This window comes from Triplophysa rosa, linkage group LG17 (genome assembly GCF_024868665.1).
Source record: "Triplophysa rosa linkage group LG17, Trosa_1v2, whole genome shotgun sequence".
Taxonomy (NCBI): Eukaryota; Metazoa; Chordata; class Actinopteri; order Cypriniformes; family Nemacheilidae; genus Triplophysa; species Triplophysa rosa.
This window is the reverse complement of record NC_079906.1, coordinates 4,119,817-4,134,656: the sequence shown is the minus strand read 5'-3', so window position 1 is coordinate 4,134,656 and position 14,840 is coordinate 4,119,817. Positions and strand designations below refer to the sequence as shown.

The following is a 14,840-nucleotide window of genomic DNA, read 5'->3' as shown; positions in this document are numbered from 1 at the left end:
CCAAAAACTTTTGTTAAAAGACAGTGATTGGATATAAAACCTTTATATAACATGTTCACGCAACACAGGTTTTTAAAAAATGTGGTTGCCAGTCCTGAAAATGTAAGGGTGGAGCTTTGGGTTTTCAATGAATGAAATCTCATCTCAGTTTGTGACATTATTGTGAGATCGCTTACGATTTCTTGGTCTTGCAGTGGAAAGTCATTTTTTGTGATATTGAGTATTAATGCGTAGATCTCCATTAGAAGTGCACATCATGACAGCTTCCACTAAAAACTAAAAGAACTTTGTACTCCAATTATCAGAAATGCCAACCAGTCAAACTGAAGCTTGCCATTTTGAGAAAGTTCTTTCCATTTTTGTTTAAAATATACATTAGATGTTCTGTGGGCGTGCTGCCTTGAGCTGTGACAAACAAGATTATATTCTTTCTTCCATTCTGCAGAATCCCGGTCTGTTGTGAGAAGGGTTTGCTCAAGTGTCCCTCTGCATCTGATCTGAGGGCTTTAGTCATTTCTTCAAAAGGTTTCAAGTTAGACTTTCAGCATTAGAGGGAAACCTCAGGCCTGCAGGCTGATGGATGGTGTGGAATCAAATCTCTGTCAGGGTTGTGGCCCTGCAGAGAACTTCACACTGACAGACAGAGCATACTTTTCTTTTGTATCACAGAACTTCTGCTTTTGAAGAGTCATTTTCCATGCGATAAAAGGCTCTGGGATATCTCATGTTATCTGGGAGTTCACTGTTCAGTGCCGAGCTGCTTTAAATAATTCAAACAAGGCCAAGATAATATGTTTTCTGAACCAAACATGCTGGAATGTCTACATATGATCAATGTCAAATGAGGATCTGCTGTACTGCTTTAAAAAATAGTAGGCCTATGTGATTGTGCAACAATTTAATGTATTTTGATAAGTAGTGTGCTACTTCACATGATGTCACGACATTGCATGGTTAATACAGAAAGTGATGTCCATATATCATCCTGGCACTGGAAAAAGCTTTGTTATCATTTAATTTAATTGAGTCTACTGTAAAAATGTCTTTGCATATGGCAGTCTGAACAAGAAATAATGAGTAGAAAAGAAATGTTAAATATTTTATCTGATATTACTTCTGCCTTATTCTTTACACTTGAAATGGAAGGATGAGTTAATTGCATTGTGGGATGCAATACTCCATGCAATATGCATTTTGATCGCTGCTCAGAATGTCTATATTTTACTTACAAAAATACTAGTATACATACTACAGTAGCCTACTTCAGATCAAGTAAGAGTATTTGAATGCAATTTCAAAAAGATGTGTTTTTGTGTTGTCTTTAACAAACCTGAAAACTCTATCCATCATGTATCTGTTTGTCTCTAATTTCTCGTAGGATTATTGTCAATAACCGGGTAGACCGAGCGCCTGAATCAGAATCATACTTTAATTTGCTATTAAAGTTGAAAGCCAAAAACGTAGTTTGAGCCCTCGTATGAACTGCAATCACAAACAAGCAGATATTATTTAGATTATAGGAAACTGTTATACTCTGCAAACAAATATTAACCAGGGACTTTGTTGACATTTCACAAACAGAGATGGGGATTACTCACTGGCTGCTGTTAGGACAGCGTATTGAAAGCTGTTATTGTTTACTTCAAATTTAGAACATGTATGTTAGCATAATCGTTTTATCATTTAATTTAAGTCTCAATATTGCAGAATGCATACAGAAACATTAAATGGAAGAGTCAATATTTATATTGACGAATTGTTTTCAAAAATGTGTTTTTGGTTGAACTGTTCTTTAGAGGAATACACTTGCAAACTGATTAAAAATGGAAGCATTTTATTTCCTGGTGGGGTAATGTCAGGAGGTAGAGGAAATTACACAGGGTCAACCCATCCAACTGTGAAATGTACTGCATAGATATTAGAAATGATCCTCATTCTTATTGCCTCATAACCAATCATATTTAATTTAGTCAGTGCAATGAGAATCAATGTACAAAATTACTTGAATATATCGCGCACAGTGGTACGTTCATGGATGGTGATGTGTTTTAAACATTGACTTTTGCAAAATCCCTTCATAAAAAAAATTCAGTAAAGCTTCAGAGATCAATATCAATGTAATAAGATATATAACAAACAATGTTTCGTTTGAAATATTAAAAAATGTCAATCCAATTGTCACCATCCAGATAAGAAAATTGCTGTAGGCTATTGTTCAGCGATTGCTCTTTTATGGCTAATGGAGATTCCATATATACAGTATATTTCATTTAAAGGAATAATTCACATTTTTAAATGTAAATTCTGTCATCATTGACTCACCCTGTTGTAATTTAAAACCTGTGTGATCTTCCTTCTTCTGCAAAACACAAAAGAAGATATTTTGAAAATTGTTGGTCCCCATTGACTTCTATTGTATGGACACAAAACCAAGGCAAGTCAATGGGGACCAACGGGTTTCTGTTACCAACATTTTTCAAAATATCTTCTTGTGTGTTCTGCAGAAAAAAGTCCTATAAGGACGTTGTCTCAGATGTGCTGTATATGAAAGATCATTTTCGAGATCCAATAGGATAAAGTTAATATAAAGGTGTTTAAAAGTATTTATCAGGGGCAATATCTGAGAAACTGAAAAAAAGTCTCTCTCCGTTTAATCTCATTGCTGTCTAGGAGAAAGCAATATTGAAAAAATCTTATTTGCAATTTTCTTTCCCATACAAAACATTTCCAGGGCATTATTTTTATATGTGCATGACTATGTGGCAGACTATATAACCTTCTCATCAGATCGCAGCTAAAAATAGTCTAGACCCCCTCCCTTTCTTCACCTGCCTCTGCTCACCTTTTTCCACATTATCATCACCACCTTCCTTTTTCCATAAACACTTGGTTTAGTATCAAGTATGCGACACCAGTTAAAAAGCATGCATCTGAACAGTGGAATGGTTGTTTTTAAATATGCATCTCAGACAAAATGAACAGCATTCTCATTCCACTATATTCTCCCTCCAAATCAGGAAAGTTCACAAGTATAAATAACCTGCTGTCTGGCTGAGAGACATAAAAGGAGAGACTTTTTCAGATGGCATGGCTGCTCTGGGTCTCAGACAGAAAGAAATATTTCTCCTATAGGTGTAGTAAACGTAACTAAATGCAGTGTGAATGAATGTGTGTATGTGTAGACTGTAGAGGGGTATGAGAGAGCTAAACTGATGGGAGTGCCAGAGCGTGCTTACAGATATGTCCACAAGGAAGCTGTGTCTATTAGATCGAGTGCTCACAGGTCTCACGGGATGAACAATTCTGGTGTGCGAGTATTTTTTTTTACAGATGCTGAGGTTCTGTGGAGTTTCTGGGTATGTTTATGTGTTGGGGGTGGAAAGGAGAGAAGAGACTCCCAGAAGTAAATCCTGAAATCACCTAAATTGTCAGTTTATTGTCCCCACAAGAAAAATTGTTTCAGTCTCAGAGATAATAGTAAAACATTTGTGGGTTAAGAAATGTTAAACAAATAGAAGTTAATGAAAAGTCCCGACCAAGATTGTGTGTGTGTGTGTGTGTGTGTGCGTGTGTGTGTGTGTGTGTGTGTGTGTGTGTGTGTGCTATGCGTGCGTGTGTGTGTGTGTGTGTGTGTGCGTGCGTGTGTGCGTGTGTGTGTGTGTGTGTGTGTGCTGTGTGTGTGTGTGTGTGTGTGTGTGTGTGTGTGCGTGTGCGTGCGTGTGTGTGTGTGCGTGCGTGTGTGTTTCTTGTCTGTTCTCATGAAAAGAAGCTTTGGAGACGCTAAAAGATTGAAATGAAAACATCCCCCTGCTAATCCAGGAGTGAGATGAAATAAACTTTTGCTTTAATTTTGCGCTTCATCCTGTTTTTAATCTTTTCAATCTAATTCAACATTTAAACTGTAACCAGATAAACAACAAAAGACAATTTACTTTTAGACTGATAATGGGATGAACAATACAGAAGTGAACTTAAACAATGTCTTACCTGAGTCAAAAAGAGTTCTCCGCTCTAAAAGATATATAGCTTCCTCAGTCAAAGCTGCGGTGAAAGCCTTCTCTTTGTTTCTTAATGTCAACACCACAAACTTCTCAACAAAATCTTAATACTGTATAAGATAATATGAATCCTTATCTTTCAGCCGCTGCATGATATTCTGGTTGCTTTGCTTTTTGTTTCTCTTTTTCACAGCATCCATCGATCTTTTATTTCTCTACTGTATGTTGTTGTCCAGGCGACAGCATCACTGAGAAAGAGCGTGTTCCTTCACTCACATCAGCACCACTCTCTCTCTCACTCGCTCGCTCTCGTCTTTGTTCATACCTCCATCCAAACCGACCAATCAGCCGAAAAATAGAGAGGGGTGGTGCAGAAGATATGACCATGTAATATATGAAAATTAACCACAAGAAACTATTACAGAGGGTTGACGATGCTGTAGATTGACCACACTTATGTGTTTATTTATATATAGTAGCTAATCCGGGACTATTGTCATGCTGTTGCAGTAAGACTATGTGTACACCCCCCTTTATAAATGGTTTAGTCTTACCTAGAGAGAGAGGAAAGGGAGAGAGAGAGAGAGAGGGGGGGGAATAAACTGGAGGAGATATATTAGATAATGAAAGATAAGAGAAGACCAATAAACTACTAAAGAGAAAATAATAGAATCAACAATAAAATCTGCCATTACAAATGAGAATATATGAAAGGAGCAATAGAGTAAATCTCATTATAATCCAGGTCGTTTTTCAACCCAAAATGATTAGAAGGACATAAGAAATTGCATTTTGTTTAAAATGAACATAACGCTGAAGCCTGTTTTAGTAACATTAGGATTTGTGTTCTGTGGAATTGTTTTAACCAACCAACTGTACACTGTAAAAAATCCTATAAAAAAGGACATTTCTGGGTGACTGAAATACAAGTTACATTTCTGTGTTTAAATCTTCCAGATATTCATTGATGCTGTAGGGGTCACAGGAGTTACAGTTGCTTTCAGGACCTTTACTGGATCCCCTGCAGTTTGCAAACAGGTCTTTGTATGATGCAGTCAACATGGGACTGCAATATACCCTACAAACATCTGGACAGACCAGGGAATTATGCAAGGATCCTGTTTGTGGACTTCAGTTCAGCCTTTAACACCATCGTCCCAACACTCCTCCAGACCAAACTAACCCAGCTCTCTGACAGGCAACAGCTAGTTAGAATTGGTAAATTCACATCCAACAGCCGTACCATCAGCACTGGTGCCCCCCAGGGATGTGTGCTCTCCCCACTGCTCTTCTGCCTGTACACCAACAACTGCACCTCTACTGACCCCTCTGTCAAGCTCCTGGAGTTCACAGACGACACTACAGTTATTGGCCTCATCCAGGACGGTGACGAGTCTGCTTGCAGAAGTGAGGTTGAGCAGCTGGCTGTCTGGTGCACTCATAACAATCTAGAGCTAAACACCTTAAAAACAGTGGAGATGATAGTGGACTTTAGGAGAAACACCCCTGCACTCAATATCATGAACAGCACTGTGGCCGCAGTAGAGTCATTCAGGTTCCTGGGCACCACCATCTCACAGGACCTGAAGTGGGACATTCACATTGACTCTATTGTCAAAATCGCCAGCTGAGGAAGTTCAACCTGCCACAGAAGCTGCTCTTACAGTTCTCATACAGCTGTCATTGAATCCGGCCTCTGAACTTCCATAACTGTCTGGTTCGGCTCAGCTGCAAAAACTGACCTCCGAAGACTACAACAGATAGTCCGGACTGCTGAGCGAATCACTGGCACAACCCTCCCCAATCTCCAAGAACTGTACTCATCCAGAGTGAGTAAAAGAACTCGCAAAATCACTCCGGACCCCTCACACCCAGCACACGGCCCCCTGGTCAATGCTACAGAGCATTGAGCACCAAAACAACCAGACGTAGGAAAGGTTTCTTCCCTCAGGCTATCTACCTCATGAACAGTTAAATGTTCTCCTACTTTACAAATAAAAACATGTGCAATACACAACTATATATACTCATATTTATTGTACATATGTTGTTGATATAATATTCAGCTATCCACATTCCCCTGCATAACTTGTATATAACGCAGTATAATTTGTATATAGCACACCTGTACATACAATATACTGCCTATTGTACTTTTGTCTAATATTGTCCTTTTTGTCAAATGTGTATTGTCTCTCACATATTTATTTTTACTTTTTGTTACCTTGTCACTTTTTTAACCTGTATGTGCCCTGGAAGCTTCTGTCACTAAGACAAATTCCTTGTGTGTCCAAGCACACTAAAGCACTTTCTGATTTTGATTTCTGTAGTAATGAAAAACGCATCTCAGATCTTGATAAAGTTGAACTATTTTAAAACCTAGAACATTCCTTTAAACCGCAGCAAGACCTCAAGATGAGAAGTCGAAAAGTCAGTGACATGTAAACAAACAACATCCATCATGATGCTAAACAGCAGTATTTGGTAGAAGGATGACATTTGGATCCCTGCTGGCTTTTTAATTAATATAACCGTGGTTGTGAAGGAAGGGTAAACCACAGACATAACGATGCTCGGAGCATCGTTCGAGAATATAGAGCAGCTTTCAAAAAGAAATACAACCTCTTCATCTCACATTTAACCTTCACATACAGTATAGGAACTTATAAACATTCGTAACAAAAATCCCAATGCCCATTTATTCAGAAGGCTGTTATATTTCGGCATTGAAACTCTTAAACATTTCCACATTACATCAACAGTATTGGGTGTGATATTTTGACACATATGCAAGGATGATGATGAATGGTGATGAGCTCTATTATGACACTTCATCATATGTTATTTTAGAAGAGCTGTGTAATCACATCTCATGCTTGTGCCGAAATGTTTCATCTTTCTGGGATCATTGCATTCAAGCACTGAAGTGTGTGAGGCTCGGATGATGGTGATGGAATTGCTGTTGGGTTTCTGAAATGCATGGAACGTGGGGGCTTGTTAGCAGGAAGAAAACAATATCAGACAGAGAACGTATGTCAGAACAACACACTTCAGTTAAATTCATGTCTATGATTGGGTACCGTTGGGAATAAAAGATATGGAATAGTATAGGATAGTGATAGACTAATATATTGCCTAATAAATTCATTTTGAGATTACTCAGATAACTGCATTTGATTGGTCAGTTCCAACAACCAACAAAACACAATATTGTTAATGAACACCGGCACACATTTTCAGTAAATATTAGCCTATACTTAAAAAGAAGTGTTTGTTTAATAAAGCGATCTTCTTTGCTTATCTTGTTTGGTGTCAATGTATTAAGTATAGTGGCATTATATTGATCATCGACCATTAAAAACCCACATTTTGCAACCATTGGTTAAATAAATCAACATTTTTTCAACTGCTGAAAAGTGTATATTTCATACCATGAAAGTACAAGAATCTGGATGCAGCTTTTGTATGTATGTGTGATGGAAGTGACTGAACTAGGACATTTGGATAAATGTGTGGATGAAAGTGTCAACAATGGATGTTGAGGAACAGAAAATGCTGAAGTTTCCAGTGTGCAGTTTAACTGAGATTGCCTTAAAACTTCTCTTCTCAGAATCTGTAATATCACTATTACCTGCAATCCCATGCGACTCGGAGCTGATAGATGAAGGTAATTTGAAACAGACCCATAGATGACCTCACTACCACGAGGCATTTGCAGAACAGCCAAATTACCACCAGTCAGGATCAAATGTTAGCCGAATCAATAGACTTGCATATAAATGCCTTTTATTGGAAGAAACCGTGTCATTTAGCCACATCAGCCACATCTTGATGTTCAGCTTAATTCTTTTAACTGGATTTGATTCTCTCCAACCATCAATAACAAAAGTTTCATTCCAATCGATTTAAAATTCTGCTATAGTTTTTTGGAATGCAGTATTGATAAGAGTTTGAAAGTTGTCTTTATTGCTTCATTACTCCTACAGAGACATGCACACAGTCTAGATAAAAGTCGTGATACATTATCACAGCTGCTGATTTTAATGCTCCTTCAAGCTACATGAGGCAAATGTGAAAATTTTCTTCAGAGAAATTGTCAGTTAGTTCTGCATGCTGATCACAATGAGAATTCAAGCTCGCTGTTTACAAGTTTTGTGCATTGCTATGTATAGTCCTGACTTTATAAATGTAATAATAACGTGATTTGAAGTATCGTTTATACTCCAAACAATGCCTGGTGAGATACTTGAATACTTAGATTGTAATTTCACTTAGTAAGAGCAATAATGAACTTGTTTTAGCAAGCAACACTAATTTATAGCAAAAACAAACGCCTCTAATAACCAACTCTATGGGCAAGAAATATAAAATCTTTGTGTGGAATAAAAAAAGTTTTTATTCTCAGGGCTAACAAAATATCTTCTTATAAACCGGTTAGTGATTCTGATTCTGCATGTCTAATGTTATTGCTTTATTTTATCTTCATTTTAAATGTATTCTCTAATTTACATTGCACACATGTAAAGACACATTAGACTAATATGGAAACAATACAAACAGAAGTCTTCACATGCCCTGATATAAAGAGTACTGTATTCTCTTGAGGATTGTTAAAATTATTGTGTATTTTTAGAAACGACCACCCCAAAATATAGCCTAAAAATACAACAACTGAGAAATAATCATAATATTTAAAAAAGTGCAATTTTCTTTCATTTTAAATTAGAATTATTCAGATATGGTTTGAGTGGCAATTGATATGCAGTATGTCTAAATGCAGTTTATGCATGCAGTATTTTTTATAATGTATACAGAGCTTTCAGAATTACTGTAACTGATTTTTCTATGCTTATTTTCTATGCTAATAATATTAATTGTCATTTTAAAACCAGAAACATACTTAACATCACAAAACATTACAGCGTTTATACAATTACTAAAAAGTTTTCCCACCAACAATTTTTAAAGATTTAGATTCCAGGAGGATGATGCCATTAAGAAACTTCTTGTCAGTAAAACAAATATTACATTAAAAGGGTGGATGTTAAAAACCTTTAGGTTGAAGTTTAGAACCCCTTAAAATAATTAATTATTTTAGTATAGTGTTTTATTTGAAAAATGATCATTATAGAAAGGAAATACGGTAACACTACAGTTTACAGTGCCCTTGTTCCATGTGTTTACTATAGTATTTATCATCAATTTTGCATAATTACACATAACTAACCCTAAACCACACCCTAACCCCAATCCCATAGTAAGTACTGTACATGTAGTTAATTATTATTTCTCGGTATACTTAAATATATATTAAACTGTAACATAAGACACATAAAATAAAGTGTAACCGCAAATAAATAGTTTTATTTTCTCCATAAGTAATTCTGTGTGTAAGTATTAAGTAATTACAAAAATAATTTAAAATTCCTAAAGGTTTCAAAATAGGTGAAGTCATACACTGGTGAAGTCTCTTAAAGAATGTAATGAGTGTTGTGTAATATGTAAATATGGACTGTGTGAGAGTGTCTTGTCTTATTCTCCATATTTTTGCATATTTTAAACTGAATGTCATCTCATCTCTAACCATGACATAGCTGGGACAGGCAGTGATCTGAAACATGCAGGCATTTCTCAGAACGGTTAAACAAAGAAGAACATTTCAGTTTAGCCCAGTCAAAGTCAGACATTCATGCCATTAAAATGCAGTGGCAGGACCTGAAACGTGAAGTTCATGCTTGATAGCCTAAAAATGTCATGGTATATGTATGCGGATCTGCAAGGACAATGCGGCCATAATTCCTCCAAAGCAGTTTCAAACTACAAGAAGCCTTTGGTTTTAATTGTTGTTGCTAATAGGTATTGGGCCAATTAATGTTTGTCAAACTTTTTTTGTACATTTTTTCACATTGCTGTGAGATGAACAAAGTCATGTCTAGAAATTACTTGCTATGGAGCTTATTTATGTAAATATAACACACAAGTCCCATCTTAAATCTTGAGGAGGGCCATGATTTAATCACATTGATATCTATTTATCAGTTTCATGCGTAACGGCACACATTGTAAACAATACTCTGTGGTCTACTCTAGGACAGATCGTTGATTCTAAATATATTGCTTGTGCATATAGAGAGCATTCCCATGACCTGTAAATCCAGATTACTGTAGATTGCTTATCAACATTTAAGACAATTGTTTATAAAAAAGAACATATCTAAATAAATGTTGGATTGCACCAAATGTAGTCAACAAAAGAAGGTTAGACATTTTTGTGTTCCTTAGCACAAATGCATGCTAAAGATGGGTCAAGGAATTAGAGAGAAATAGAGGAGTTTGTTGTAATAATAGGTTTCATCAGTCAATGTTTAGTACAGCATATTTTATGTAAATAATTGTAATGTAAATAGGGAATAGATATTTACTGACATATTACTCATGTGAGTTGTCTAATGGGCCCAACTGAAGAGCCAAAACAGGTGCCTGGAGTAAAATAACTGATATTCTCAGATTCCCATTCCATCAGAAATGGGGTCATACTGTAAACTGTCACGCTGTGAAAAACAACATGATTTAAATATAAGTCTATGAACCACAAACAGATGAATCAAACAGTACATTTAGATTTACTGTAACCATCAATGAATCTTTTGAATCATATCACATCATATTAAACTTTAATAGTGTTTGATAAAACGTAAGATATTTCTTGCATCTGTTTATAAATAACTCCATCAGATTTGTTTCAGTGAGGATCGTAATGGTACATTTTCCCTCCACTGTTAGATCTGAACAAACTTCTTTCAGTTAATCCGGAACAAGCCGTGATTACTGTATAATTATCCAGAATTGCATGTTCTGCTGGCATAAATGCAGAAATAAATATGAGCAGGGTTTTAGCAGTGTAGATTTTATATCCCAGCAAACCAAGAGAAATCATTATTTGACACCAGCGTATCATATCAAACAAAAAAAAATCAAGAGGCTCTATTGTATTAGATAGCAAGATATCCAACTAAATGAGACAAAGGGTGTCTTTACAGTTCTTGGAGTGTATAGAATGAAAATTTGGCTTCTTGAGCAAAAACTACTTTTAAGACTTTAAATCATATATTTTTCTTTACTGTCAAAAATTCTGAAAATACCGTCGATTTTCAAACATTCTTTGCCATTAACTGTAATTTCCATGTGAGATTTTTGCATAAAGATGGTAACAGACAGCTTGACCCACAGAGAGATCTGGGGCCTCATTTATAAAATGTGCGTATGCACAGATTTGATCGTATTGCGTGCGTGCGCAAAAATACACAGCAACGTTCATATTCATAAAAACGGTCTTTGATGTGGAAAAGTGCTTAACGCCACGTCAGGGTTTGAGCAGATGTACGCACTTTTGCTTGTCCGAGTGCTGCAGTTTTTTGGAAATGTAAGTCATTCTTGCCGCTCTTAAAGGATTTGGACGTTGACAGGTGATCTTTCATATATCAACGACATTAATTAGACATCATTAAAAAGGGGAGATCTGAAACTGTTAGCTGCACGCAATTTCATGATCATTTGCTATTTATAGACTTCACATCTGATAGAGGGGCGTACACAAGTTTTCTGTGCATACGTTTGTTCTATGAATCACACGTACGCACTTTGAGAAATAATCGTAAAATCAAATTTAGGACGGTTTCTACGAAACATTTTATAAACAGGGTCCCTGATCTCACCACTGAGTCAGTCAGGGACTAAATAAATGAGAGAGACAAAAAATTTGATGTTTTTTATCTAAATGTACTATATTTGATTTTTTAAAGGAGCAGCGTGGAGATTAGCGGCATCTAGCGGCGAGGTTGTGAATTACAACCAACGGCTCACTTAGCCTAACCCTAACCCTTGTTTTTGACCCATGCTGAGTAAATATTGTAAAAAATACACTGCTGGGTTAAAGTTACCCAACACCGGATTATTTTGAACCCAATGCTGTGTTTGTTTCAACTCATGGTTGGGTAAAGACAACCCAGAGATGATGTGTTTTTGTATGCAAACCCCGGAAGCGAGTTAGCATTTTAGGACTTCCGGTCCCATCGCCCTGAAGTCTATGGGTTTTTTGAATGGGTTTTGGTAAATTGCCTGAAATAAGGTCTGTGGTTAACAAAACCTCTAAATATTTTCAAGTTTTATTCTATGACACAAAACACACCAATTTTAACCCGCTTGTGATTTTTTTTAAAGCCATATTGTTTTTTAAAAACGTCAGTTGCTAACAAGTTGTTAAAAGCGACTACTTACTTTGGCGGGGACGTTAGATGTCATCGCACATATAGTAGGCCTATAAAGCTCACAAATAATGCAACTTGGGCACAAATCTCTTAAAACTTAGATCTAAAACATTCTGGAAGGTGTGCCCCGAGGACCAGGGTTGGGAAACACTGGGTTATAGCATCGTGTCAGCTTTATACTTCTGCCGATTGTATTTCGGGTTCAAAGGTAACAACTGTTGTGTTAATTTGTAAAGATTATCTTGATAGACAAAACGTGTAAACATCATAAACCTTTGTTAATCACAGAGCTTATTTGGAAAAAATGCATAGGCTTTCGGTCTCTGAAGTATACTGGATTGGGTTAAAAATAACCCAGCAGTATGTTCTGTCCAATCAATAATTTGGTGTGGCCACCTTTTGACTTGAGAAGAAGTGTTTTATCCACCAGGAATCTGAACAGCCTAAAAATTTGAATTTGAAGTGGATTGTGGCAAACCACTCCATTTCCAAAATAGTTATTGCATTTTGATTAAATATATTTGTGTATATAAAGTATATACTGTATATACATATCTCTTTGGAATATCATAGTTCACATATGAAGAAATTACAGTTTAGTTCGTTTTCACATTCAGTGATTTTAAACTAAAAGTAAGATGAAGTATTTCTCAGTGCACATTCCTTCTTGTGTTCAGACTGCAGTAATTTTACAGTTTTCTGATGATGGGCAAAAATAGCCGCTGAGCCCACGGCCTTGACATGAGTGCTGACAGAGCATTTTTATGTGTTTGGATGTGCACTATATTCCTCAGAGAATGATATCGTTTCATGCCTCTGAAGGAGAAAGGAAGCGTGAGGACCGCTGTAAGACCAAATAGTCAAAGCTAGTCCAGTTCCTCCTAGATTTCTAATTTAATTTCAGCTGATAAGTACTTCAGTACACATTGAGGAGCAGATGACCTTTTATGCTTGCGTGGCAGTTCTGGCATACTGAAACCGGTGCTGGCTTTTACCTGGCCTTGCCCAGCGGGAAATTGACGGGTCTCTGCATGAAGTCCATCTGACTGCGGGCCTCACTTTGTTTTTTGCAAAGTAACTTTGGTGTCATGTACTAAGGCAAATGAAGTTATTACTGCATTCATTAGCACTGCCGTTTGTGCTCGCAGACTGTGTGGACTAATGCACTATACACTGTGAAAGCATTTCAAGGTGTTTTTGATTGTAATGCAATGCAAGAGTGGCCACATGTATGGAAGTTAAATGTGAGAGAAAAACGTGTTCAAATTTGAACGTGTGAAAAACTGTTTTTTACGGTATTTTTCTGGCACTATAGCTGCCAGAAGATTTGCGTTTTTTTCTGGGATTTTTCAGATTGCGGGGATCAGTGTTGGGTGTAACTAGTTACTAAGTAATTAGTTACTGTAATTTAATTACTTTTCCCTTGAAAAAGTAAAGTAAGGGATTACTCTTATTTTTTCTGTAATTTAATTAGTTACTTCTGATGTAATTAAACTAAATACTTTGTGTAATATATGTGTGTGCAGAAGAGGAATTTACATCAAAATTCAAACTTTAAAATCCGTGCTTTAATGTATAATTCTCACATTTGTAATTAATAATACTATGTAGTTTAATATTATTTATTTGAATGAATTAAGAGTCGTTTCATGTCTATCCTTGAATCACTTAACTCATCAAGGTTGATGTAGGATATAGAAAGTAATTAGTAATAAGTCTGTCAGGAAACGAGGTGGAAGAACCCAAGTGCAGGCAACGGCAGGTAAGGGGTTAACAGGGGTATTTTATTTTAAATATAAACACAAAACAAAAACTCCCTCGATGGGGAAAAACACTGACAAAGACAATGGGAATAAATAATATCAGGAAAATACAGGAACCAAGGACTATTAACTAGACTATAAAACACTTGACTTAAACTAACATAAACAAGACCAACAATGACTCACGGTGGGAACAAGGAACATCGATTTGGACAGGTTTGGAATACTACAGGACATCACAGGTACACGAACATCCACACCCACATGAACATCCACAGGGTCAGTCGTGGTCTAATGGTTAGAGAGTCGGACTCGTGACCAGAAGGTTGCCGGTTCGATCCCCAGGGCCGGCGGGTAACGACTGAGGTGCCCTTGAGCAAGGCACCTTACCCCTACTTGCTCCCCGGGCGCTGCAGTGATAGCTGCCCACTGCTCCGGGTGTACGTGTGTTCACCACTTGCTGTGCATGTGGTTCACTACTCTCTGGATGGGTTAAATGCAGAGATCACATTTTGGGTATGGGTCACCATTGCTTATTTATACTCCACAAATCCAAGGTCTGAATTGTTACAACTGCTTGCAACAGTGCAACGCCTGTCCCAGATAACTTGCATATGTAATTCATCTAGAATGTGAGACACGTCCTCACCCTCTTTCAGTCTCCTTATCATAATTCATGACACTTTACAGCATATTTGCTTTGTGTGTCGCAATTACTTCTCCATAACAGCCTCTGGAAAGTGATGGTGTGTAATTCAGATGTGATGAATTGCTGCCGTCTTTCTAGACGTGTCATGAATAGCGTTTAGGAA

The 14,840-nt window shown here is 36.8% G+C and overlaps 1 protein-coding gene across 2 annotated transcripts in view; it reads right to left on the bottom strand.

Moving 5' to 3' along the window:
* The window catches only part of disp3 (dispatched RND transporter family member 3), a 53,683-nt gene extending 49,404 nt beyond the window's left edge, over positions 1–4,279 (bottom strand). For both annotated transcript variants that reach the window (XM_057356120.1, XM_057356119.1), the window contains exon 1: positions 3,988–4,279. The gene's annotated coding sequence lies outside the window, so the exon portion shown is untranslated. The remainder of the gene's footprint in view (positions 1–3,987) is intronic.
* Between the last annotated feature and the right edge of the window lie 10,561 nt (positions 4,280–14,840).